A 25,854-nucleotide genomic window follows, 5' to 3' on the forward strand; every position below is an offset into this window, starting at 1 on the left:
CAAAAGAATCTGCTATTCCTCTACATTTGATATAGATTATTCTATAATATTTCAGTAATGGGTTGCACAAAGGCTGGCTTTTAATTCTTTGCTTTCTCGAATGTCTTTATATATAATGGTTTAAAACAGAAGGTGTTCAAGAGAGGGTGACCTTTTTTCCATTACCATGGTTCCTGTCATTAATGCATTATAATTTTCTTTAGAAGTCTGGAAAAATGTGTATGTGTGCAATACATAGCAGGTATGAATCAAAGCATGTTAGTGAAAGTTTAGAATTGCCTGTTATTACTTTTAAAAGAAGAGATTCATGGGACACATTTTATTGTTCTCAATATACATTCATTTTTGGTACCATGAGTGATTAAGCTGTTTTACATATTATTCTAATCAGATTTAAAAATTTGGGGTTTTGTAACAATTGTCATCTCACTAATATTGTAAAATATTATGTTTTATAACTAAATTTAAATGAGAGAAGAAAGTAATTCTTAATTTTGATTTTTGCCTAAAGGTAACCTCATATATAGAAATAAATTATAAAAGTATATTAATCATATATAAAGAAAAAAGACTGGGGTAAATGGTTTACTTGGAGTTCTCAGCAGTGCTTGATGTCATAATTATTGTAAATATTAATTGCTGTGCTAAAAATGTAAGCAAGCCGATTTTGTATTAGATGAAAAATGAAAATAGACTGTGTACTGGTAAATAGATAATCATACAAAAGTAATTGGGGTTTTAAAACCCCAATCTATTCTGCCAGCATGAGCTCGTTTGCATGTTAATCACAAGAGTGATTTCCTACTTCACAAGGAAGTCCACACTCTTTCATAACCACTTTTAATTGCATTTAAAATGATTCAGGTTTGTAACATTAGAAATGAAGGCGTATCTGTGTCAAATTAATAAAAATGTCCCTGAAAATCTTTATAGACTATAAATACTCAAATATTTTAAGGACTTCTATTTTTAATTGGAATATGTAGAGGCCCATTATATATTTTGAGTGTTATTAATGATGGCATAGCTTTGGTACAATGTGCCAATTTTAAAAGACAGATCACTTAAAATGTAGAGTGTTTTATTACATTTTCAATTATGTGGAATTTTCCCTAATTTTAATATGCAGGTACTTACACTGAAAATTAATTTTAAATTTTTACATAAAATATGAATTCACAATAAAAGAATGTAACAGTGATATTTTGTAGATTACTTAAATTCTTATGGCAATACATTTGGAATATATTGCTCCCCCATCATGGGTCCAAGGCATGCACACATTTTCAATATTAAATTTTTACCAGCAATAAGCTTTTCAATAACAAAATTTAATGCTGAAAGTTATTAACTATTTTCACCTGTGAATATTTTTAATATTAACTAAAAGCTTTTTATTACTGACAGTAAATATTAAAACTATCACTTAAAAACTACTATAGAATGAGAAAAATGTGTTAAATCTATTTTTTTAAACTTTTAAAAATCATCAATGTCACTTATTTCCAGGCCCACTGTAAATGATATTTTACTGTTTACATCATGAGTATTTCTCTGACCTAATTCTGCAATATATAATGAATAAATGTAAGAGTTAAGGCAAAATGATTTATTTGCAGAACATAAGGGTTATACTTTTTGCTAAATTCACCAGAACTGTAGTCTTATTGATTACAAAAATACAAAAACTAAATTCCTATCAAGATGTTTTCACACACACACACACACACACACACACACACACTTGTATGCACACACATCTATGTACATATTTGATGAAAAGTTTGATGATTAAAGAAAAAGCACTTACAATTGAAAAGAGAGGGTATTTGCTTTCATTACCAGGTGTTCTTTCTAATATAAATGACCAGGATGATGATTCCATAACATAGCTGGAGGTGCTCTGGAGATTAAAACTACCAAAACAGATCTATTAAATTTTTCATGGGGAGGGTCCACCAGGGATAATAAGCCAATATTTCTTGTCCCATATTCCAGATGTTTTATGTAATTCTGCATCTTTCTAAACTAAATCATAGCTTTTCCAGAAAAAAAAAAAGTGTACTATGGAGACTGAGATAAAAGGCAAGAGCTGTTGAAATGTTAATTTTACTATCTGCTGTTGAGGTCTGCTACCTTTTTGTATTTTTTTCTTACTCCCAGTAGCTCAGTTCTGTTTTATGAATGTTGTGGTATTTCAGTTGTTTGAAGTTAAAAAACTAAGAGCATGACTTTGACTTCACAAAAGACAGTGCCACATAGTATATGGCAAGGTAATCGATGAACTTTATCTTAATAATACCCTCTTTAGACTTTAGTGTATTAAGAATAATTTAATTATTGTGATCATCAATAATTTATTGATGAATGTAGTGTTTTTTTCCTTTGTGTGAGCTTTTAAAATCACAGACAAATCATAATATAAGAAAGGAAATAACTAACTAGTAGCAATTACTCCATTTTTGGCATGTGTTTAGTTTTACCTCCAGCTTTCATTTGTTGCCACAAGTGCCCGTCATGGGTTTAGGCAGAACATTCCTGAAGCTTTACTTAAAGAATAGCTTGAATATGCTTTGCAAGTTACAGCCCTCCTAAATGGATAGAACTCAGAAAAGTGTCTTGTTTTCCCAGTAGCAAACAAATAATCCTTACTTGGTTATAGAGCATGCTACAGTATGGTTAGTTTACACCCCCCCCCCCTTTTTTGAGTTCATAACTACATGTTCTTCGGTAAGTGCATGAGAATATTTTATTTTCTTTATTTTTTTGAAATATATTGCTCTTTAATATAGTTAGAGTAAGATATTATTTTTATCCTAGAATTTGAACTCGTTTTTACAAACTTCCTTTACCTGATGTGAATTCTTACACTTTTTTTTATCCATATATCTTATGTAGTAGGTGAATATAAATGAGCTTATGTTTCAGCAGTGGTTTATTTCTACCTTCTTTTGCAGCCTTCATTTTTTTCAGCAGGTTGTACATCACAGAAATAATAATTTAAAAAGTATCCACATTATCCATTTAAATCTAAATAGCAAGAGGTTGTCTATGCTTTTTAATAGATTCAGTGAAAAAACTTCAGATATTATTTAGTTACCAATACTGCTTAATTAAAACAACGATGACAAATAAGTCAAATGTTTTATTAAGGAAATACTAGTAAAACATTCATTTCATTTGTATTAAGGCTATGCTAAAAACCTATTGGATAGTGATTTCTTCTGATCCCATAAAACTATTTTATATCATTTCTTTACATAGTTTCACTTAAAATTGTGAGGCTAGTGATCAACATAAGTTGGAGATTTAGTAAGTAACTTGTATTATATCTGTGTGTTCCTGCACTACCTGGGGAAGTGACTCTCATAATCAATTCACTTCATGTATAAAACATATTACAAAAGATATAGAAAATAATAATGCTTGTTTGTGGTGACAGGAAAATTTGACAAAATAGATGGTAAGTAGGTTTCCCTTGATTACTTAAAATATCCAATTGAATGTCATAGTTCTTTTAATTTAGGTGTTCAAATTCATATATGTAAATTTTTTATTCAAACTGGGTATGTTGGGTGGACATTTAGAATTTTTTGTGTGAAATAATTTTTAAAGTATACCTTTGAACATTTTAAGATTTGGAAGCTCCTCTAATGACTATGTCATGACTTTATAATCAGTAGCATTTATTGATACTTCTTTCCGAAGTTTACAGTTGCAAATGTTGATTTCTGCTACATTAATTTTGCAATTAAAATGTTATCTCCTGGTGTTTGTACCCTCACTGTGTTGCAAAATGAACCTAAGATTAAATTTCTGCAGTGCCGAGTTTTTATTATAAAAATCTGTTAAATTATATAAGCTTTAAGGATTTCTTAGGCATTGTATGTTTTGGATACATTATCTTGTTTCATCAAATATTTTAATTTCAATTAAGCTCCCATAGTTAAAATCATAAATCTCCTTATAAGTAAGCTAAACCTTTCATGTACTCTAGTTAAAACTTTCTTTTTAAAAATTTCTTAGGATTGAGAAAATGCATTGTACCTTTACTTCTTTTCAACTGTCACTTTTCTAACAAGAATAAAAAGTTACCTAGCTTAAAATAATCACATCCAATATCCTCTGAGCAATACCATTTTGGTTTTGGTGTATCCTTTATTTTCTCCTTTAAATCAAGTAAAGCCAGATCTTTAGAGTTATGATATGTGGAGGAGAAGCCAAGATATTTATAAGTAGACAAATGATAAGGTTGAACTTTAGAATGATGTAAAATATTCCTAATTGCAATGTTTTCTGGCTCAGTAAGACACCATCTTATTTACAGGGCACAACTAAAGGGTAAGTTTATCAAGTACAGTGTATTTCGTATAGCATGAACATATACAATATGTATAGTCGTTTACATACATTCCTTACTATGCACATCAAATGTTCTTCAAAACAATTTCTTGCCAAAAAATGTTATATGAGTTGATGATCCCCATTCACTAATTATAGTCATTGTAAATGACGGTCCATCTGTCCATCAGTTAATTTCCTTGTATTTCAGAGAAGGGCTTCTTTACATATTATTTTCTATGTTTCACTTTTTCTTCCTGTCTTGAAGAAAAGTGAAAAATGTTCACTCCCTCATTAGTTTACTACACATTTTCAGGAATTTTTCCCATTCTTCACCTTTATGGTTTGCACTCTGACTGGATCAGCTGCCAGGCCAACACCACATTTTATAGTCTGCTCATAAACTTATCCACCTGGCAGTAGTTTGGACTGCTCAAAGTAATCACTGCCAAAATCTGCTAGATTCTTATGACTAGTTTGGACGCTGGTTATCAGGAATTTAGGTTCTGTGCCTGTCCTGAGACTCAACCTCCTTTAGGTTTCATTCTGCACCTTGATAAAATAGATGACTAAGTCCTTTGAGGCTGTCCCATTCCCCACTGAAGGCTTTCAGTGTAAATTAATTGTAAAGTGTTACTGCTCACTGATTCACAAAGTGTTTTAGGTATTATTGCTATTACTTGAGTAATAGTAAAGATCTATCTTGAACATGGAAATCCTAACACATTATTTTCCTTATGACTATTCCCTTTATTTTCTAAATTTGAAATCAATACATTTTTCAATAATTCTAAATGGAAAATATTACCCAAACAATATAGTCATATAAATTTGTGACTGTCTTTAATGTTATTACATGTGATATTATTTCATAATTTTAAGTCCCTCAACATAAAATTTTGTTCAATCTAGTTTTTTTCCTGAGAATAGTCTATTATATTTTAATTCTTTGAATAGAGACTATTCCAATCCTCACCTTTTTATATTGTGTTTTGTTATCAAATGTATAAACCAACTTATAAAAAGTTAAGAAATGACTATAGATACATAACTAGAATTTAAATAAATGACTAAGATTTAACTATGAGGTTAAATGATATTTGTTTTTAAATATTTAAATTGCTATCATCAAACTGACCTCAAAAATTTTCCAACTGGTGGAGCTTGGAAAATATGTGAAATCCTGGAAGGACATTTGCCTTACCTGAAAGTGACTCTTTGTCCAATGTGGTTACTCTTCACAAAAGCTTGTCCTCTCAACAGTCCTCTGTTTGTGACTATATTCTCATTTATTTCCTCTACCCCAATATCAAAGAAATACCAGAAGGATATATGATATAACCCTTAATCAGTTTTAGAGAAATTATGTGCTTTGCATGATGATGAATTATGCATTCATAGTAGGTTGTTAATTTTAACTTATCAAATCAAATTATTTTAATAAAAGTTTACATAATCTTATGCTCTGTAGAGAATAAAGTATGTAGAAATCTAGAAATGCTTTAAATACTGAGAACTGAATATCAATGCACAGGTTATATTAAAGGTAACTTCTCAAGGACTGACCTTGCTATACTTTTTTTCTTATCATCCACATATCATAATTTTGGGCTGAGCAGTTTTTAAAAAAAATATTTCTATTAGAATTATTGCCAATGTGAATGCTAACATTTTCACAATTATAATACATATTCTTCTCAACTGTTTTTAAGGGTTACCTTATCTTCACTTCATCCTTGCCACCACCCTTATGTCTGATGCAGGTTTTACTTAGAAAGATAAAGAAACTTGCCTAAGTAACTCAGTCAATACAGAGAACTGAGATTCTAAGATCAGTGAATTTCACTCAGGTGTGTATTGCTGCTCATTTTTATGGAATAAAAAGACAGGGAGTAGAGAGGGGACAGGAAGTAAATTGAGTAGGTGAATAAAAGAAGAAAAAGAATTAGACTTCACACCATAGCATTGAATTCTTTGTCTCTTTAGAGTATTTAATACATGTTATTTAAATAAAAAATGGAACCAATAATGATTGATAGTATACCACAATTTTTTATTATCTACCAGATAACTCACCCTTAAAATGATTGTTCTTGACTGAATGGTGACAAATAATTCACACTTGTACTTCTCTCACCTTAGGGCTTCTATGCTTGCTATTGCATTTGCCATGAATGTCCTTCCTCAAGACATCTAAATGACTACCTCCTTTACTTTCTTCAAATATTTGCTCAGTGTCATCTTAATGTGACCACCTGATCATTGTATTTAAAAATGCAATGAACCCTTCATTCCCAGGATTTCTCAATCCAACTTACTCTGTTTTAACCATCATATTTATCATTAAACTTTCTGTAAAAAAACTTTCTGTTGTGTGTGTTGTCTCCCCTCCCAGCTTTCGCATGTTTATTTTTGTCAGTCTATCTCCATAAAATGTAAGCTAATTGTAGGGATTTTTTTCTGTTTCATTCTTTGATAGAGCATATGTGTCTAAAATATTGCCTGGCCTGAGTCTCAGTCAGTGATTGTTGGTCATATTCATTGTCTTGTGTGCAGGCTGTAGTGCCAACGTAAAATCCTGTAAGACACAGTGGTTACCAAGGTAATTTACCATCTACTATCATCATGACACACGTGAGATCTTTGGCTTTGGATCTGTGATGCTCTTATGAATATCTAAAGTTGTGAAGACAGGGGATGTGGGTAGTTGGGAAATTCACTTAAAATAGCTTCTGAAGTACAGCTCCTTTCTTCATTGTTCATGGTCATGTTACAAAAATATTAACATTAGCACAGTACTCTTCAGCAAGAGGAAAATCCATGAATTCCCCATTAAATGCCCACATGCTTGTTGGAAAGCATACTATGATACAACTTTACTCTTCATTTGAGACATTTCCATATTGTTTTAGTGCTCTGTGCACTATTTCAGTTAATCAGTGTTCCAAATGTAATCTGGGGTTTAGTGCCAGGTGGCATGCCTGAGACATATAAAGATTTTTATGGATAACAGATGTAGAGAAATGTAGGGCTTTCTCGGATTTACTGTAGACATATTTTCTTAAGAGATACACAGAGTAGTTATTCTGTTAGTCAGTGTTTAAAATAATGAAATTCTTTCCTAAATATAGTCCTTTCAAATTTCATTTGAATTCTTGTAAAGCTAGGTATACACTGTTTAGCTTAGGGCTTAAAATAAAGATAAAATAATCACCTTGCAGTTCTTTAATATTGCTTGATATGGGAAGATATAAAATATTAAAGCACCCAAACTTTACACGATCTAGTGGGTGTTTATGGTCATATTATACTGGGCATTGTTTTTCACCACTGTTTCCCATTTTGTTCTATAGCAATTTACTCCATTTATAAAATATTGCATTTTAAAAGAATTATATAAATGGGAAAATGGATTGAAAGGAAAACTATTTGACATTGCTTTACTTTAGAGTAATGATGGTTTGTTGTGATAAGAAGTTTAAAACAATGTTTTTTTATTTATTCATAGATAAAATACTAAATATATTTGCAAGTTTACATTGGAAAAAATATGTTGCAAGATTGTTGAATTGCATCGTTTCTTAAAGTATTTCAATAAAAATAAACAATAGTGAAGTTTAATATGTCCCAAATAAGACATTATTTTAAAATAGTTGTATATTATGGTGAATTATCTTGTAAAGTGCCATCATTTCGGCATTTATTTATTGTTTTTCTTTACTCAACTTATGATTATTTAGTCTATAAACTCGAAGACTCCAAGACTTCATCCATGATAGTGGTTAACGGTTATTTTCAAAACAAATGCTAAGTCTGTGAAGGCATTCCTTAATACATTTTCTTTCCTTCTTTCCTGGCAGTCAAGAACTTGATTTGTGTTCATGTTCCGAATTTCTTCAGTGTTCCTAGCATGGCTGTTGAAATCTATACTTCATATGATCTCATTGTACTGCCTGCATTTCATTAATGACTGATTCTGTTTAGGGCTTGGAGAGTGAAATATTTTTCATATGACACTACTCAAAATGAGTATAGTACACCAGCTGCAGAAACCACAGACCATCTGATTTTGTGGCTTTGAGGGTGTGAAAAGTTCAGTTGCCTAAAGTAAAGCTTATCTCTGTATTTGTACCATATGGAAGTGTGACTACTGTAGACTGCAGACAAATATCAAAATATTGTATTCTTATCAGTAGCCTTGTTTCCAACAAATGGGTAATATTCTTAAAAAGACTTATCTTGTGTTGCATTTGACCTAGAATTGCAATGTACCTTTTTATTATTTGGCTACATACTTAAGGTTTTTATACTTATCACAAATACCAAGTTAGAGTTTATTCACAAAATAAATAATCAACCATAAGTTTATTAAAAAATTATGATTTTATTGTTAACTATGTTCATACACTATTCCTATTATGAACTTTTAAACAGTTATGATGTGGGTATCACAATTATAGATTTTAAGGCCAGGAAGTGGGAGGAGTAGAGAGGTTCACTGGATTGGACAAGGGGTGAGTGGGGGAAGGGAGGAGGGATGGGAATGGGAAACACAGTGAAATGAATTGAACATAACTTTACTATGTTCTTATATGAATATAAGACCAATGAAACTCCACATCATGTACAAACACAAGAATGGGAAGTTATACTGCATGTATGCATGATATGTCAGAATATATTCTGTCATGTATAACCAAAAAGAACAAAATCTAAAAAGTAGTAAGAAATTATAAATTTTAAATTTTTAGTTTTAAAATAATTATATCGAGAGTAATTGTATCAACTTATTTACATTTATTGTAAGAGGAAATAAACATAACTTTAAATACAAGTCTTAAATATGCTCTGGATCAGCTCTGATGTAACTGTGATCTTGCTTTGACAATCACTGTTTAAATCATATAATAGTATTTTGTAAATGTTGATTATGGAAAACAACATTAAAATCACAGTTTATGTATAACTGAAATTAGTCTACTTTAACTTTCTAGGTGTATCAGACTTCCTTTGAAAAACAAAATATAGGTAATGTATGTGTGTTAATACTTATATATACACATATAGATACAAATGTGTATTTCCACACATATAAACACTATTTGTGCATATATATTTTGTATATGAGAGGAAAAGGTATTTGATCTTATTTTTGCCTTTTATAATTTCTTGATAGATTTACAGTGTCAGCTTATTCCTGATTGATTGGCAGTGCTATCAAAAAAAGCTTTTAAGAACACTTTATTATTCTTGGTGAGATTGTAAATTAGTACAACCACTATGGAAATCAGTATGAAGGTTTCTCAAAAGAATAGGAATGGAACCATTGAGTTCCCTACCTATTTTACTCCTCACTACCTATTTCACTCTTCAGTGTTTATCCCAAATAATTAAAATCAGCATATTATAGCAATAAATGCATACCCATGTTTATAGCAGCAGAATTCACAATAGCCATGTTTTATAACCAGCCAAGGTGTATCTCAACAGATGAATGAAGAAAATGTGATGTATATACAAAATTGAGTTTATTTAGCCCTTAGGAAGACTGAAACAATATAATTTTCAAGAAAATGGATGGAATCAGAGAGAATTATGTTATGTGAAAGTAAACCAGACTCAGAAAGTCAAGATTTCTGTTTTCTCTCATATGTGGAAGCTAAATGAGGGTCAGTGATTTAATAAAAATAAAAGGGAGACCAGCTCAGTAAGGAAAGGAGTTTAGGGCATAGGAAAGAGGAAGTACTGGGCAGTGAAATTGACCAAAATATGGTGTGTAACAACAAAGCCCCCTACGATGTATAATTACATTGCACAAATTAAAAAATTGAGAAAATAAATGTCTTTATCTCCACCACTTTCACAAAGCAGCAGCAATTTCCACTTTGAGATTTGGCATTCACATATAAGTGAAATCAAAACTAATCGGTGTCTATCTTTGGAAAATATCTGACAAATATATTGAGTATTTTGTTCTTCAAAGAAATTATAAGGTCATTCATTGGAACTTTGTCCACAATTGCTGCAGGGCTGATTTCAACAACCACCTGTGGTGAAGTAAGTTTGAAGAGGTATGTAAGTGATACTGGAGTGGTGCAGGGTGAGTTATTTCTCAAGGGTTATAAGCCTCTATTACATTCAAGATTTCCTTGACGCTCAATTTCTGTTTATATAACATGCAGTTTATTTATTCACAGTGTTTTAAAGTCTTAGAAATTGATAAAATGGGGTTGGGGCCATGGCTCATCGGTAGTGCTCTTGCCCAGAATGTGTGAGGCACTGGGTTTGATTCTCAGCACTGCATGTAAATAAATAAAGGTCTAGTAACAACTAAAAAGGTATTTTAGAAATATTTTTTAAAAAGAAATTAATAAAATGAATTTTGAAATAAAAATTGCTGAAAAATTATAATCGACCATATGGTATTGCTAAATCATGTATGTGTATGAATATGTAACACAGAATCCTACTATTATGTAAAATTGTAATGCACCAGTAAAAATATGAAAAAAATCTCAACCACAAAAACAATGTAAGAAACATTAGTGGAAAAATAAATATGCAGAACACAAACATTTCTAAATAACTATATTAAAATTCCATACTCTTTTTGTTTCTATTCTTCTTTGCTACAAAATACAAACAAAATTTTTTTAAAATTTTTTTACTAGTGCATTATAGTTATATATTACTGGGGTCCACTTTGACATAATCATACATGCATAGAATCTAAGTTGCTCCTTTTCAGCCCCAAGAACTTCCTCTTTTCTTCCCCTTCACCCTCCCTCTGTTCCCCTTCCTCCACTACACTGATATTCCTCCATTTCTTAATTTTTAAAATTGTTGCTTTATAGATATACATATAAGTGAAATGTACACATATGTACATAGCATATTTGGCCAACTACATTCCATAGTTCCTCTTTTACTTCTCTCCTCCTTCCCCTTCATGTCCTTCCTGTACCCCACTGAACTCCCTTCTGTTTTCATGAAATACCCCCTTTTTCTTGTTTTTTTTTTGTAGCTTTGACATATGAGAGAAAACAGTCAACTCTTGACTTTCCAAGTCATCTTACTTCTCTTCTCATGATGTTGTTCAGTTCTTTCCATTTATCAGCAAATGCTATAATTTCATTCTTTTGTATGACAGAATAAAATGCCATTGTGTAGATTTACCACATTGTCTATATCCATTCTTCTGTTTATGGACATCTAGAATATTTCCATAATGGTAATTTTGAATTGCACTGCTATAAACATTGTTGTGCTTTTATAGTTACAGTACGCTGATTTTACTTCCTTTGGATAAAGACCAGTGAGTAGGATAACTGGGTCATATAGTGGTTCCATTCCAAGTTTTCTGAGGAATCAACATGCTGCTTTCCAAAATGGTTGTACTAATTTGCATTCCAACCAACAATACATAATTGTACATTTACCCTCACATCCTCCCCAACATTTATTATTATTTGTATTCTTGATGATTGACATTCTAAGTGGAGTGAAATGAATTCTCAATGTAGTTTTGATTTACATTTCCCAGATTGTTAGAAACATTTTTCCATACATCTGTTGTCTATTTGTATTTCCTCATTTGGGAAATGTCTGTTTAGTTCTTTTGCCAGCTTTTTGATTGGATATTTACTTCTTTTTTTGGTGTTAAATTTTTGAGTTCTTTATAGATCTGAATATTAATCTATTGTCAGAGGAGTAGCTGGCAAAGGTTTTCTATAATTCTGTAGGCTCTGTCAATTTTTAATTATTTTCTTTGTATGCAGGAGCTTTTTAATTTGATGGCATAATACTTATTTATTCTTGGTTTCCTTTCTTGACCTTTAGGGATCTTGTTAGGGAAGTCATTGTCTACACCAATATGTTGGAATGTTGAGTGTACATTTTCTTCTAGAAGTTGAGAGTTTCTAGTCTTATTCCTAAGCTTTGATCCACTTTGAGTTGACATTTGTGCAGGTTGAAAGATAGGATCTATTTCATTTTTCTACATATGGATATCTAGTTTTCCCAGGACCATTTGTTATAATGGCTATCTTTTCTCTAACATACATTTTTGACACATTTGTTAACATCAGATGCCTATATCTATGTGAGTTTGTCTTTATGTCTTCTATTCTATTTCATTGATCTTTATGTCTGTTTTGATGCAAATGCCATGCTGTTTTGTTACTGTAGTTATGTAATATAATTTGAGATTAGGTATTCTGATGCGTCCAGCATCAGTCTTGTTACTGGGTATTGTTTTTGCTATTCTGGGTCTTTTATTCTTCCAAATAAATTATAGGACTATTTTTCTTAGTTCTGTAAAGAATGTTATTGATATTTTGATGGAGATTACATTGATTCTGTGTAATGCTTTTGTTAGTATCACCATTTTGACAGTATTAATTCTGCCTATCCAAGATCATGGGAGATCTTTCCATTTTCTAAGGTCTTTTTCAATTCTTCAGTGTTCTATAGTTTTAATTTTAGGAGTTTTTTACCACCTTCGTTAAATTTATTCTAAGTATTTCATTTTATTCCAAGAATCTTTATTTTATTTATTTGTGAGTAGAATCTTTTTCCTGATTTTTGTCTCAGTAGATTCATTATTGGAGTATAAGATAACTATTGTTAATGTGTGTTGATCTTGCTTCCCACTACTTTGCTGAATTTAGTTATCACCTCTAGAAGTCTTCTGGTGAAGTTTTTTGATTCTTCTAGATAAAAGATTATGTCATCAGCAAAGATATTTCACTTCTTTCCCCATTTGTATCCTTTTAACATCCTTTTTTGCCTGATTGTTCCTGCTAGAGTTTCAAGGACTATTTTGAATAGGATTGATCACAGTGGACATCTTGTCTTGTTCCTAGTTTTCTGCAAAGGCTTTCAGTTTTTCTCTATTAAGTATGATGTTGGCCTTGCATTTATTATACATTGCCTTTGTAATGTTGAGGTAAGTTTCTTCCGTAATTAGTTTGTTTGTTTTTTAACATGAATGAGTGGTGGATTTTCCCAAAGGCCTTTTTTGCCTCTTTTGAGATGATCATGTGATTCTGGTCCTCAATTATATTTATTTGGTGAATTACATTTATCGATCTGCATGTGTTGAAATAACACTTCATATCTGAAATAACAGCTAAATGAGCGTGGTGTACTATCTTCTAAATGTGTTTTTCAATGCAGTCTTCCAATATATTATTAAGGATTTTTTATTAAATAGTTATCTGGTCTATAACAGTTGAAATATAAGAGCTTAATAGGAATAATTGTTGGATATATCTAATTCATAACTTAGATATTCATAATCAAAAATTTGTCAAGTGAGAACTTAAAAATTACATCCCATTGACAGAAATGTAACTTTTTTAAAAAAACATGAGTTAACATGTAAGCTCACCAAGCTCACTATTCTTGGCTGTTTACTTATTTGTCCTTAATTCCCTTTTCCTTTAAATTCTATAATAGATTTCTCTCTATTCACTATGCTTTTCTTCAAGTATTTTCCAACATTGTCTTCTACATTTAAATTTTTCTCACATAGGTATTTAAACATGCTTTCCCATATCATTAAAAATTATGTTGTTCATTAGATGAGGTGATGCGCAACTGTAAACCCAGTGACTCGGGAGGCTGAGACAGGAAGATTCCTAGTTTGAGGCCAGCCTCAGCAACTTAGGGAAACCCTCAGCAAGTTAGTAAGACTCTATCTCAAAATAAAACATAAAAGATATTGGGGATGTAGCCCAGTGGGTAAAGCTCACCTGGATTCAATTTTTAAAAGTATCCTGCCCCCAAAATGTTGGTGTTCCTGTACACTTACAATTGTTTTTTATTTTCACTTTTTAAAAATTTTCTTTATTTATGTTTTTCATTTTTCATCTCTCTTATTCTGCTCCACTAGGAGATTTAGTAAGTTGAAACAAATTTAGAAATTTTGGACGTATCTATTCCATAGCTTTGCATAAGATTTTTCTAGGTCCTCTTGTCAAGCCTTGGTTTTTCCTAGCAACAAATGAGTTAAATGGGTTGATGGAGCCCAGACTCTAATAACAATGCAAGTATCCAAATATATTTCACAGCTAGACTTTCTAGTTGTGAATAATATCTGGAGATTCATTGATATAGCTCATAGAGATGAGTTTTGAGTTCCAAAGGGTCACTTTTGCTCCAGACTGAATAATTCATTTTACCAGAAACAATGTTATAGAGGCATTTTCATACCTTGTCCCATCCCAGCAATGCCTATGACTTTCCTGTGTTTTTCAATATTTCTCAAAGGCATCTTAGATTTAGACATAAGATGCAACTCACAGTTTTATTTGAAACAAATGAAAACTGACTTTCAATAATGTCATTTCACTAAATCAATGGAAGCATGGTGTTTAATAATAGAAATGTATAGGAGTGATAAAATTGAAAAGATAAAACATTATCAATAATGCTTTATTATCAATGAGAGAGGAACTGTTATTATTCTCTTTTGGTGATAAGGAAGACAAGGCTCAGAGAGTTTGAAAATGAGCTCATGGTCTGAGCCTGTTCTTAACTCCTGATCTATCATTTTTTACCTTAATTTTAAAATTTTAATTAGGTATATATGATAGCAGAATACATCTTGATTTATTATACACAATTGCAGCAAAATGAAAACTTTACATTTCTATGGTTGTACATGATGTAGCGTTGCACCATATGTGCAATAATATGTGTACCTAGGGTAATGATGTCCATCTCATTCCACCATCTTTCCTACCTCCATGCCCCTTCCCCACCTGTCCCTTCTCCCCCTTTGCCCCACAAAGTTCCTCCATTTTCCCCATGTCCCCCACATTATGTATCAGCATTCACTTGTCAGAGAAAATGTTCAGCCTTTGGTTGTTTGGGATTGGCTTACTTCACTTGGCATGATACTCTTTAACTCCATCCATTTACCTGGAAATGCCATGATTTTATTCTCTTTTAATGCTGAGTACATATACAACAATTTTTTTATCCATTCATCTGTTGAAGGGGATCTACTTTGCTTCCACAGTTTAGCTATTGTGAATCGAGCTCTATAAACATTGATGTGGTTGTATTACTATAGTATGCTGACTTTAAGTCCTTTGGGTATAGACCGAGGAGTGGGATAGCTGTATCAGATGGTGGTTCCATTCCAAGTTTTCTAAGGAATTTGCATATTGCTTTCTATATTGGTTGCACCAATTTGCAGTTTCACCATCAATGAATGAGTGTGCCTTTTTCCTCACATCCTTGCTGACATTTATTGTTGTCTGTGTTCTTGATAACTACCATTCTGACTGGCATGAGATGAAATCTTAGAGTAGTTTACTTTAAAAAAAAAAAAAAGAGGTGAAAGGCCTCTACAATGAAAACTATAGAACATTAAAGAAAGAAATTGAAGAAGACCTTAGAAAATGGAAAGATTTCCCATGCTCTTGGATAGGCTAAATTAATACTGTCAAAATGGCCATACTACCAAAAGCACTCTACAGATTCAATGTGATTCCAATTAAAATCCCTTTGTCATTTCTTATAGAAATAGAAAGGGCAATCATGAAATTCATTTGGAAAAATAAGAGACCTAGAATAGCCAAAGCAATCCTTAGCAAAAAAGAGTGAAGCAGGAAGCATCACAATACCAGACCTTAAACTATACTACAAAGCTGTAGTATAGTTTGAGATGGAATGGTGTTGGCACCAAAATAGACATGTATAACAATGGTACAGAATAGAAGACACAGAGACAAACCCACATAAATACAGTTTTGTGTCATACTAGACAAAGGTGCCAAAAACATACATTGGAGAAAAGATAGCCTTTTCAACAAATGGTGCTGGGAGAACTGGAAATCCATATACAGCAAAATGAAAATTAACCCTTATCTCTCACCATGCACAAAACTTAACTCAAAGTAGATCAAGGACCTAGGAATTAAACCAGAGACCCTGCGCCTAATAGAGAAAAAAGTAGGCCAAAATCTTCATCACATTGGATTAGGCCCCGACTTCCTCAACAAGACTCCAAAAGTACAAGAAATAAAATCAAGAATTAATAAACAGGATAGACTCAAACGAAAAAGCTTCTTAACAAAAGAAACAATTAATGATGTGAAGAGAGAGCCTACATTCTGGGAGCAAATTTTTGCCCCATGCACCACAGATACAGCACTAATGTCCAGGATATAGAAAGAACTCAAAAAAAACTTAACACACACACACACATACAGACACACACATACACACACGCACACACACACACACACAAATCAACCCAATCAATAAATGGACTAAGGAACTAAACACTTCTCAGAAAAAGCAATCTTTCAATCAACAAATATATGAAAAAATATTTCATATTTCTTATTTTCATATAATTACTAGAGTAATTAGAGAAATTCAAATAAAAAATCTTGTGCTATCTTTTAGGTTTTAAGAAAACTTTCCATCTGGCTGGGCATGGTGGAGTACATCTGAAATCCCAGCCACTGGGGAGACTGAGGCAGAAAGATCAAAAGTTCAAAGCCAGCCTTAGAAACTTAGTGAGGCCCTAAGCAACTTAGTGAGACCCTGTCTCATAATTTTAAAAAAGGGGTGTTGAGATTGTTAGTGATAGAGTACCTGCCTAGCACATGGGAGACACTGGGTTCGATTCTCAGCATCACATAAAGATAAATAAATAAAGTCATTATGTCCATCTACAACTTAAAATATTTTTTTTTAAAAATTTAAAAGCAGGTGTGCATGTTCAGTGGTTAAGTACCTCTAGGTTCAATTCATGGTACAAACAACAACAAAAAAGTAAAACCTTCAATTTTATCATTTATTTGATCTTTCTTTTGGTTAATAGATAATTGGGCATATGATATTTAAAATATTCTGAGTGTTTCTGAAGTTGTATGAAAAGCAAATAAGATTTTATTTAAGGTGTATTTGGATTGCCTCACTTTACAAAAAAGATGTGTGTGTGTGTGTGTGTGTGTGTGTATACATATGGTCTTAGATCTTTATTCATTCATTACCCTATTTTACATTGTAAACTGAGAGTGGTAGTGTGCCTCTAATCCCAGAGATTTGGGAAGCTGAGACAGGAGGATTCCAAGTTCAAGGATAGCCTTAGCAACTTAGCAAGAATCTCAGGAACATATTGAGAACTTATCTCACAGTAAGAAATAGACTAATAGTGTAGCTCCATGCCCCTGGGTTCAATCCCTAGTACAAAATAAGAAGAAAAAAAGACATGTTAACTTTTGTCTTGGATTTTTACTCATGTATTATAGTCAATTAAATATGAAAACAGAAGATATAATAATTTATGGAGATGCATACTGGTTTGGATAAGGTTTATTAAATCAATTAGTATCTAAAATCCTATGTTAATCTGATTTGTTACACTTATAATGTTTCTGAATCATAAAATAATTTTATAATTATGAATTACACATTGATTAGAGTTATTTCAAAGGATTACCATAGTTGGACTTTGGGGTGCCTCTTGAGAAAATATTATAAAGCAAAATTCCCCATTTATAGAAAGAAAAAATGGCTATAAATTATCACTAAGAATCTATGTAGCACTATATATTCAGAATAAATAGTGCCTGTCCAAAATGTAGCCACACATAAATATCTTGAATGAATAAAAGAATAAAAGGCTACTAAAACTAAGTATATTTCTGATTTCTTTATGCACCTTTTTGCACCTTTTTGTTTTTCATACTCTTACTGAACATTTTCCTTGTATGAAATCATTCCTAGCTTAATGTAATTTGTAGGATACTAACTTCAGTCAGAATGAAGCTAGTAAGGTTCGGTGATTAACCTAACTGCTGTTTCAGGAGTTTCAGAGACCAGTAACAATTAAGAAGGCAAAGGTTTTTGAAGAACTCAGAAAGAAACAAGGACTCTTCTTGTGTTAATAGATGTATCCCGTTTTTTTTTTTTAACCAGGGACAAGAACTTTTATTTATTTATTTTTTTTAATGTTGGTCGTTCAAAACATTACATAGTTCTTAATACATCATATTTCACAGTTTGATTCAAGTGGGTTATGAACTCCCAATTTTACCCCGTATAAAGATTGCTGTATCACATCAGTTACCCTTCCATTGATTGACATATTGCCTTTCTAGTGTCTGATGTATTCTGCTGTCTGTCTTATTCTCTACTATCCCCCCTCCCCTCCCTTCCCCTCCCCTCCCCTTTTCTCTCTCTACCCCTTCTACTGTAAATCATTTCTTCCATTTGTATTATCTTGTCTTACCCCTCCTTTCCTCTTATATGTCATTTTGTATAACCCTGAGGATCGCCTTCCATTTCCATGCGATTTCCCTTCTCACTTCCTTTCCCTCCCACCTCTCACCCCTGTTAATGTAAATCTTCTTCTCAAGCTCTTCGTCCCTACCCTGTCCTTGTTTCCCTCCCCTTATATCAAAGGAGTCATTTGGTATTTGTTTTTTAAAGATTGACTAGCTTCACTTAGCATAATCTGCTCTAATGCCATCCATTTCCCTCCAAATTCTATGATTTTGTCATTTTTTAATGCAGAGTAATACTCCATTGTGTATAAATGCCACATTTTTTTTTATCCATTCATCTATTGAAGGGCATCTAGGCTGATTCCACAATCTTGCTGTCGTGAATTGTGCTGCTATGAACATCGATGTAGCAGTGTCCCTGTAGCATGCTCTTGTTAGGTCTTTAGGGAATAGACCGAGAAGGGGAATAGCTGGGTCAAATGGTGGTTCCATTCCCAGCTTTCCAAGAAATCTCCATACTGCTTTCCAAATTGGCTGCACCAATTTGCAGTCCCACCAGCAATGAACAAGAGTGCCCTTTTCTCCGCATCCTCTCCAGCACTTATTGTTGTTTGACTTCCTAATGGCTGCCAATCTTACTGGAGTGAGGGCGATCTGGCTGCGACATCTGTCACCCCATTGATCGCCAGGGTTGATTCGGCTGATCTGGCTGGCTAGGCGGGTGTCCCCTTCCTCCCTCACCGCTCCATGTGCGTCCCTCCCGAAGCTACGCGCTCGGTCGAAGAGGACGACCTTCCCTGATAGAGGAGGACCGGTCTTCGGTCAAGGGTATACGAGTAGCTGCGCTCCCCTGCTAGAACCTCCAAACAAGCTCTCTAGATGTATCCCTTGTCCAAACAGCTTAGGTGGGTTATATGGCCACAGTTTATTTAATCGAAATAAAAGTATTAAAAATGTATATATAGGGTATTATAAATTATTAATATTCTCCAAAATTTATATAAAACTTATAATTTGAGCTTCTCAAGACAAAGCAGATTCTTTATTATACTATCTTAAAGTATAGAGTCAAGGTTAATGGTCCACAATGGTCATGTGCATTTTAAATATTTTTTCTTTATTTTTATGGAAGTGCTAGAAATTTATCTCATAATCTAGTATATCAAACAATAGTATGACAAAAGTAAACAAATGTGTTTTTCAAAAATTTATCAAATTGTTTCAGTGAAGCAACTTATTCTGATACCTAGTACTTCAATATTGGTGGGGAGAAGACATTTATTCTAATACCTAGTATTCTAATATTGGTGTAATATGCACTTATTGGATGTCAGATGATATTTCCATGTCTGTCATAGGTGAAATTTGTAGTAAATTGAGTTATAAGAGACATATCTCCTGAACTTTGGGCTTCAGGGTCTCACACTATGTGCCCTTTGCCTTATTGTGGAAAATCATTCAGTGAATACTTCAGTGGCAACAGCAGTAGTAGAGACCAGCAGTATAAATTCCCAGGTTAATTTGCTATGGCTACCATAACTCACTATCCAGACCAAGTGGCTTGAACAATAGAATTTATTTTCTCACATTTTTTGGAGGCTAGAAGTTCAAGATTAAAGTGTTAGAGGGGTTGGCTCATTTTGGGAAAAAAAAAATATCTGTTCCAAGCTTCTCTTTCTGGCTTGAGGTATGATTTCATATTAACTTCCCTATGTACTTGTCTACGCCCAGATTTCATCTTCTCTTTAAGTACATTGTCATATTGGATAGGGGTCTGCTGTGAAGACCTCATTTCAACTTAATTAGTCCTATAAAGATCCTGTCTCGAAAGACAGTAACATTCTGAAGTAATGGGGGTTAGGATAGAAGATTTTTGGGGGGAGCACGCAACCCACCCTTTAACAGTCTCCTATAGAATTAGAATATTTAATAATTTTAAATTCATATGTAACATGTTCTTGACCAAATGCAGATTTTCAAATTGGAGATGACAGAGTCTAATTTGAATAACCAGGAAAATATATTCCTAAATCCTTCAACTCAGTAGACACTGAGAAAGTTTTGTTACTGTATCTGCAGTGAAGTTATGCTTTATAGAAGTTATTGACCCCTGACACACCAGCCAAGATTTTTCATGGATTCCACAACAGCTTCTCAACAATTCTCCATGAGACAGTTCCTCAGCTACACAAATAAGATACATACCTTATCCTGTCCTGGCATGGAGTAATCTCATAACAGTGTTTTTATTGCCCAAAATAAATTCTTTTTTTTTAAAAAGAAAATTATGATTGCTCTCTGAGGTCTTGTTTCTTTATTCATATTGGATGGCTTTTTCTCCATGGCACCCTTCTTTCACAAATTGTCTTCAGATTTCCCTTCTTCTGTTGAATCTGCACTGGAGTCCAATCAAAAGCTCTGTCTACCATAGCTTTTGAAAGAAGGTATAATGTTATCCTAGATTCTTATACTATCTCTCACTTTTGAATTCAAGATGGAATTGATGATAGACTTTCAAGCACTATTCTGAACTTATTAGCACTAATGCCGACTCAACTAATTTTTCCCTTATTAAAGCAGGTTGGAATTTGCATGAGAATAGTATCATTATGGAAAGAACTAACATTCTGTCCTCTCTATGTTCTTTCAAAATCATCGGATTGTATTGACATTTACCCTAGTAACACTATTCACTGTAGACCTCACAAGTGATGAGGATATGTTTGAAAATTCTCTCTAAGGAAATAACTCCTCTTATAAACACAGTCCTGTTCAGGGCATTGAGTTGGCCTACACTCTACTCTCCATTGACATTTACTGATTTCCACATCACTTCTCATAGTCATTGAATGTCTTTATGCACAGACCTTGGTATTCTTACCTTTTCCACATTGCATCAATACCACTGGTCATTTCGGTTTCATGTGTATGACCCATTTTATACAATAAAGAAACGGTCTCTCTGTTAGTTCATATGATCTTAATTTTCATTCTGGTCTAACATCTCACTCCTGTTGTACCACCTGAACTTTGTCATTATCTGAAACATTTTCTCTCCCCAAACTCAAAAATAGAATATTGATTCTAATTCTAGTCATTATTTTATCTCCTCATATCTTTTACAACATATTCATTTGACATTATTTTCACCTAGTTTTTCTCTTTTTTATATTAAATTTTACTTTCATGATGATTAATTTTATTTTTCAACTTGACTGGAGTAAAGGGTGGCACATAGCTGATCAACAGTATTTCTGGTTGTGTCCGTAAGGGTGTTTATAGAACAGATTAGCTTTGGGGTAGACTGAAAAAGAAGATGTACTATCATCAGTTGTGGTGGACATGATCTAATTCATTGGGGTCCTGAATAAAACAGCAAAGCAAAGGAAGGGGGATATACATCCTGTTTGAGCTGGAACATCTATCTTCTGTTGCCCTCAGATATCAGTGCTTCTCATTCTGAGGCCTTTGGACAATTTATGATTTATACCATTGAAGCAACACCACTAACAAAGGTTAGCAAGCCTTGAGACTCAGACTGAATTACACCTCCTGTTTTCCTGATTCTTTGACCTGGAGATGGCAGTTCATGGAACCATTTGGAAACATATATACAAAAATACATTTGATTCAATTTCTCTGGGAAACCTGTTGCAACTGTCTTTCTCATTCAACTTTCTGCCAGTAGTGATGAAGAGTTGTACACCAAGCCCATGATTTCTCCCTTCCTCTTACCTAGACTGTTAAGGAGGCCAGATAAACTTAATTATATCTCATCTTAAAAGCAAATGTCTCTCTGGATCCTGTCACTGTCTTAAGAATTATGTCTTACTCCTTTCAGATTCAAGTTTTGAAATGACACATCCCCTACCTCATATCATATGAGTTTGTTAAAGGAATTAATGGTCTCTGAGAGGGTAAACTTCTCAGTTGTTTTAAATTCATTAAAGTTCTGAAATCTCATATGTGTGAAAAATGTGTATGTGAAATGACATATCTGATAGTTATTTTTAAAAATATGGGTTGTTTGGAGAAGTTATGGGTTCTAGAGAGTGTGTAATTACCATTCTGATGTATACATTTAATGGAAATTATTTTTATGTTTGTAAATAAAAGAGTATTGCTGTTACTTTTCCTGTCAGTATTAATAACTGAATTTTTTTTTATTTTATTATTTTATTTTTTTTTAATGTTGGTTGTTCAAAACATTACATAGTTCTTGATATATCATATTTCACATTTTGATTCAAGCAGAAACCTATAGTCATCCATTTATAATTTTATATGTGACATACCATAACTGACATTCTTTTGTTCTCTGGTTTTAAAATATGACACTGGTTAAAAAAGATGCAGCCCTCCTTCACTTCTAGAACTTAGGAAAATAAAAATAATGGGCAGTCTTTCAAGAATATGCCCAGCTACTAGGGAACTGAGCATCTAGCCTGACCCCTGTGGGTCCTCTGTGGAGTCAACAGTACTGGGTTAGTTTGACCTCCATAGGTGGTTCAGATTTGGAATGAGATCAAACTTGGCTCTCACTTTGATTTACCTGTCTCTTGGGGAGGCTGGAGCTACTTTAGGTTTTTAGACTTGGATCTTGCTCTATAAAGGTACCAGAATATCTAGTCACCATATGTGTTGTGTTTACCTTTGTTCTGGAGGAATGGGAATAAAGAATTCATTTAAAAAAAATAATGGCGTTAGGTCAGAAACCAAGTAAGATGATTTATTTGAAGACTTTTCCTCTGTTTTCTATGGCTCTGATAAGATTATTTGGTATTATAAGGAAGGGTACATTTTGGATCTGTGTTTCAGTTCACTGATTCTCATCTGCAGCATGTCATTTATGTAGTTTTTAAAACATTGCTAACCTTCGATCTTGTATATCAGCTGGAAGACAAATCAGACTTTTTGTGTCTGTTCAGAGCAAATGCTGTACCTGTTGAAAGTGATGGCCAGGGCCAGCCGAAGAAAGGGCTGGGTGACCAGCATGGCTTATATCCTTAGAAAAGGTGCATCTTCACCCTTAAAAATATGCTGTTTCATTTTTATTTCACCAAGTGACTTAGAATTCCTGCTTCTCTCATTTTGTCTATTAATTTTCAATATGGATAATCATACTGTTGGCATTTTGAGATTTCAGATGCCAACATATAAAAGTAATAGTTACCTCTGTTCATACCACTTCTGCCCTCACATGAATATTTCTGATTTTTAAAAAATCATTTTAATTAGTCAGTTTCTCTCATGGTAGTTATCAATATTTTTATTAAAATTATTGTATAACTATGTACTTCCATTGAATTTTATAGACTGACTTTCTCCCTTTAAAATACTCACAAACTATAAAAAGTAGCCTTATTTTCTCATAATAATAAATAAATGAATAAGCAAGTAAACAAATAGATAAGTTGTATCCTCTAGTTCTTGGGGTGTTAGGCTTCATTTTCAGTTAGGTGATTTTAGCATGACAACATACTTTGCATATTTATAATTTTGTGTGCTGTAAAGATTGATCTAGTGTTTATCTGGTAAATAATTTTATGAAATGACTAGTCATCTTGTTGTAAGTTACATGATATAAGAGCCATTCTGATAATTCAGGGTCAAGCCAGGTGATAAGGCGAGAAAGTGGCTTCTATGTGAATGAACTTAAAAAAGTACAGTTGAGAAATTAAATGAGGATTTTAGGAAATAGCACTTTGAGGAAGTATTCCCTGGAAGTAACTCCTACTCAAAGGGTTAGGAGTGATTGACAGTTGCTATTAATGCAAGATGTGTAAATATTGGCAAGCTTGAAAACTTGAGTTCAATCTCAAGGAAAGGTCTATGAGTACTAGGCATTGCAGATTTCTTAAATAATGTCTGAGATTAGAAGAAAAATATTTTTATCAGTCGAACTTATAAAATAGATGTTTTCTAATACTTTGTCTAAGTCGAATAATGATAATTATTTCAAAGACAAACATTCCTTAGCATTTTGTAAACATAGATATTTATTAAATAATATTATCTGATTCTATCTAAAAACAGAGAGAAATGGAGCTAGTCAATAGTAGTTATCCAAATGCTTTTCTAGGCCTAAGGTCTTTGATATTTGTTTGAATTATATGGGGAGGGGTCAGGAGGATGAGTCAGATTTGAGAACCCAACACAGCTCTCAGTATTGGCTGGAAGAAATGCGGATGTAATATCTAGATTATCACTCTTTTTCTAGTAACTTGAATAACTCTCTAAGTAATAATTCTATTGAGTATTTGAAAACCTTAATCAAGCTATAAGGATATACCCTTACTCACTGGGAGTATGTCATAATAGTACACATGATTACATATATGTTGTGTTACTTAATGATTTCAAACTAGCACTATGTCTTAAAAAATACAACTGCAAAATTAAACAATTGCAGACTGCTGCTCTTTAGAATAAATTAGAAAGTTATAGGAAATCTCCACATGAAATGGAGATTTAGTGAAACAGTTAACTTAGAAATCAAGATGTAGATTTCTTTTCAATTTTGTTTTCTGTATTTGTTCAATGATGTCATTAGGATCTGTCTGCTGTGTCTGCCATATCTACTCTTTTCTCCTAATATCAAATTTGTCCTGAATCTTATCCTAAAGTTTTCTTACATTTTCTTATTGCTTAAATTTTCTTATATTTGTTATAATTGCCTACTCAAAGGACTGTCCTCATTTGGGGAGATAAAGGATGGATGGTTTCTAGAACTCTCTCAGAAGCAAGAGAGCTTATTTTTTAGAAACTTTCATAAACGCATTGTCTAGTCTCAATGAGCATATCTGGGTCACAGGGCACCCTAATTAATTAGTTTCCAGATACACTGACACATAGGGAATTGATGGATGGCTATTCTGAACATGTTTTTTCAATATCTATTCTCCTGGATGTTCTATTGAATAACAATAATGCAGTTGGTAGAATTAATCTCAGCTTTGTTGGCATAATAATAATCCTAGCCTTCTTGCCTACAATGCATTCAGAAATTGTTATGTGACCCAGTTTTGGCCAATGAACAATGAGGAGAGGTTGGCTGGAGATTTCTAGGAAAGTCCTTCCTCATTCTTGGGAGGGTGAGGGATATGCTCCATCTTCCTCATGCACTCTCCTCCCTTCTTTTCTTCCCTTTCAAGAGAAAAGAATAAGGGTTTTGCCTTGGTTTCTTCTAGTATTTGTTTTTAACAGTGACTAAAACAAGATTTGGAATGAACTCAATTCTCTCTCAGATCCCTCTCTAGTA

General features: G+C 32.9%; 1 protein-coding gene and 1 pseudogene across 1 annotated transcript in view; one reads left to right on the forward strand and one right to left on the reverse strand.

Moving 5' to 3' along the window:
* LOC113196803 (glyceraldehyde-3-phosphate dehydrogenase pseudogene) overlaps positions 1-21,506 on the reverse strand; it is a 74,857-nt pseudogene extending 53,351 nt beyond the window's left edge.
* Positions 1-25,854, forward strand: part of Foxp2 (forkhead box P2) — a 544,876-nt gene that overhangs the window by 214,087 nt on the left and 304,935 nt on the right. The window lies entirely within an intron of this gene.

The sequence above is a fragment of the Urocitellus parryii genome, chromosome 3 (assembly GCF_045843805.1).
Source record: "Urocitellus parryii isolate mUroPar1 chromosome 3, mUroPar1.hap1, whole genome shotgun sequence".
Classification (NCBI taxonomy): Eukaryota; Metazoa; Chordata; class Mammalia; order Rodentia; family Sciuridae; genus Urocitellus; species Urocitellus parryii.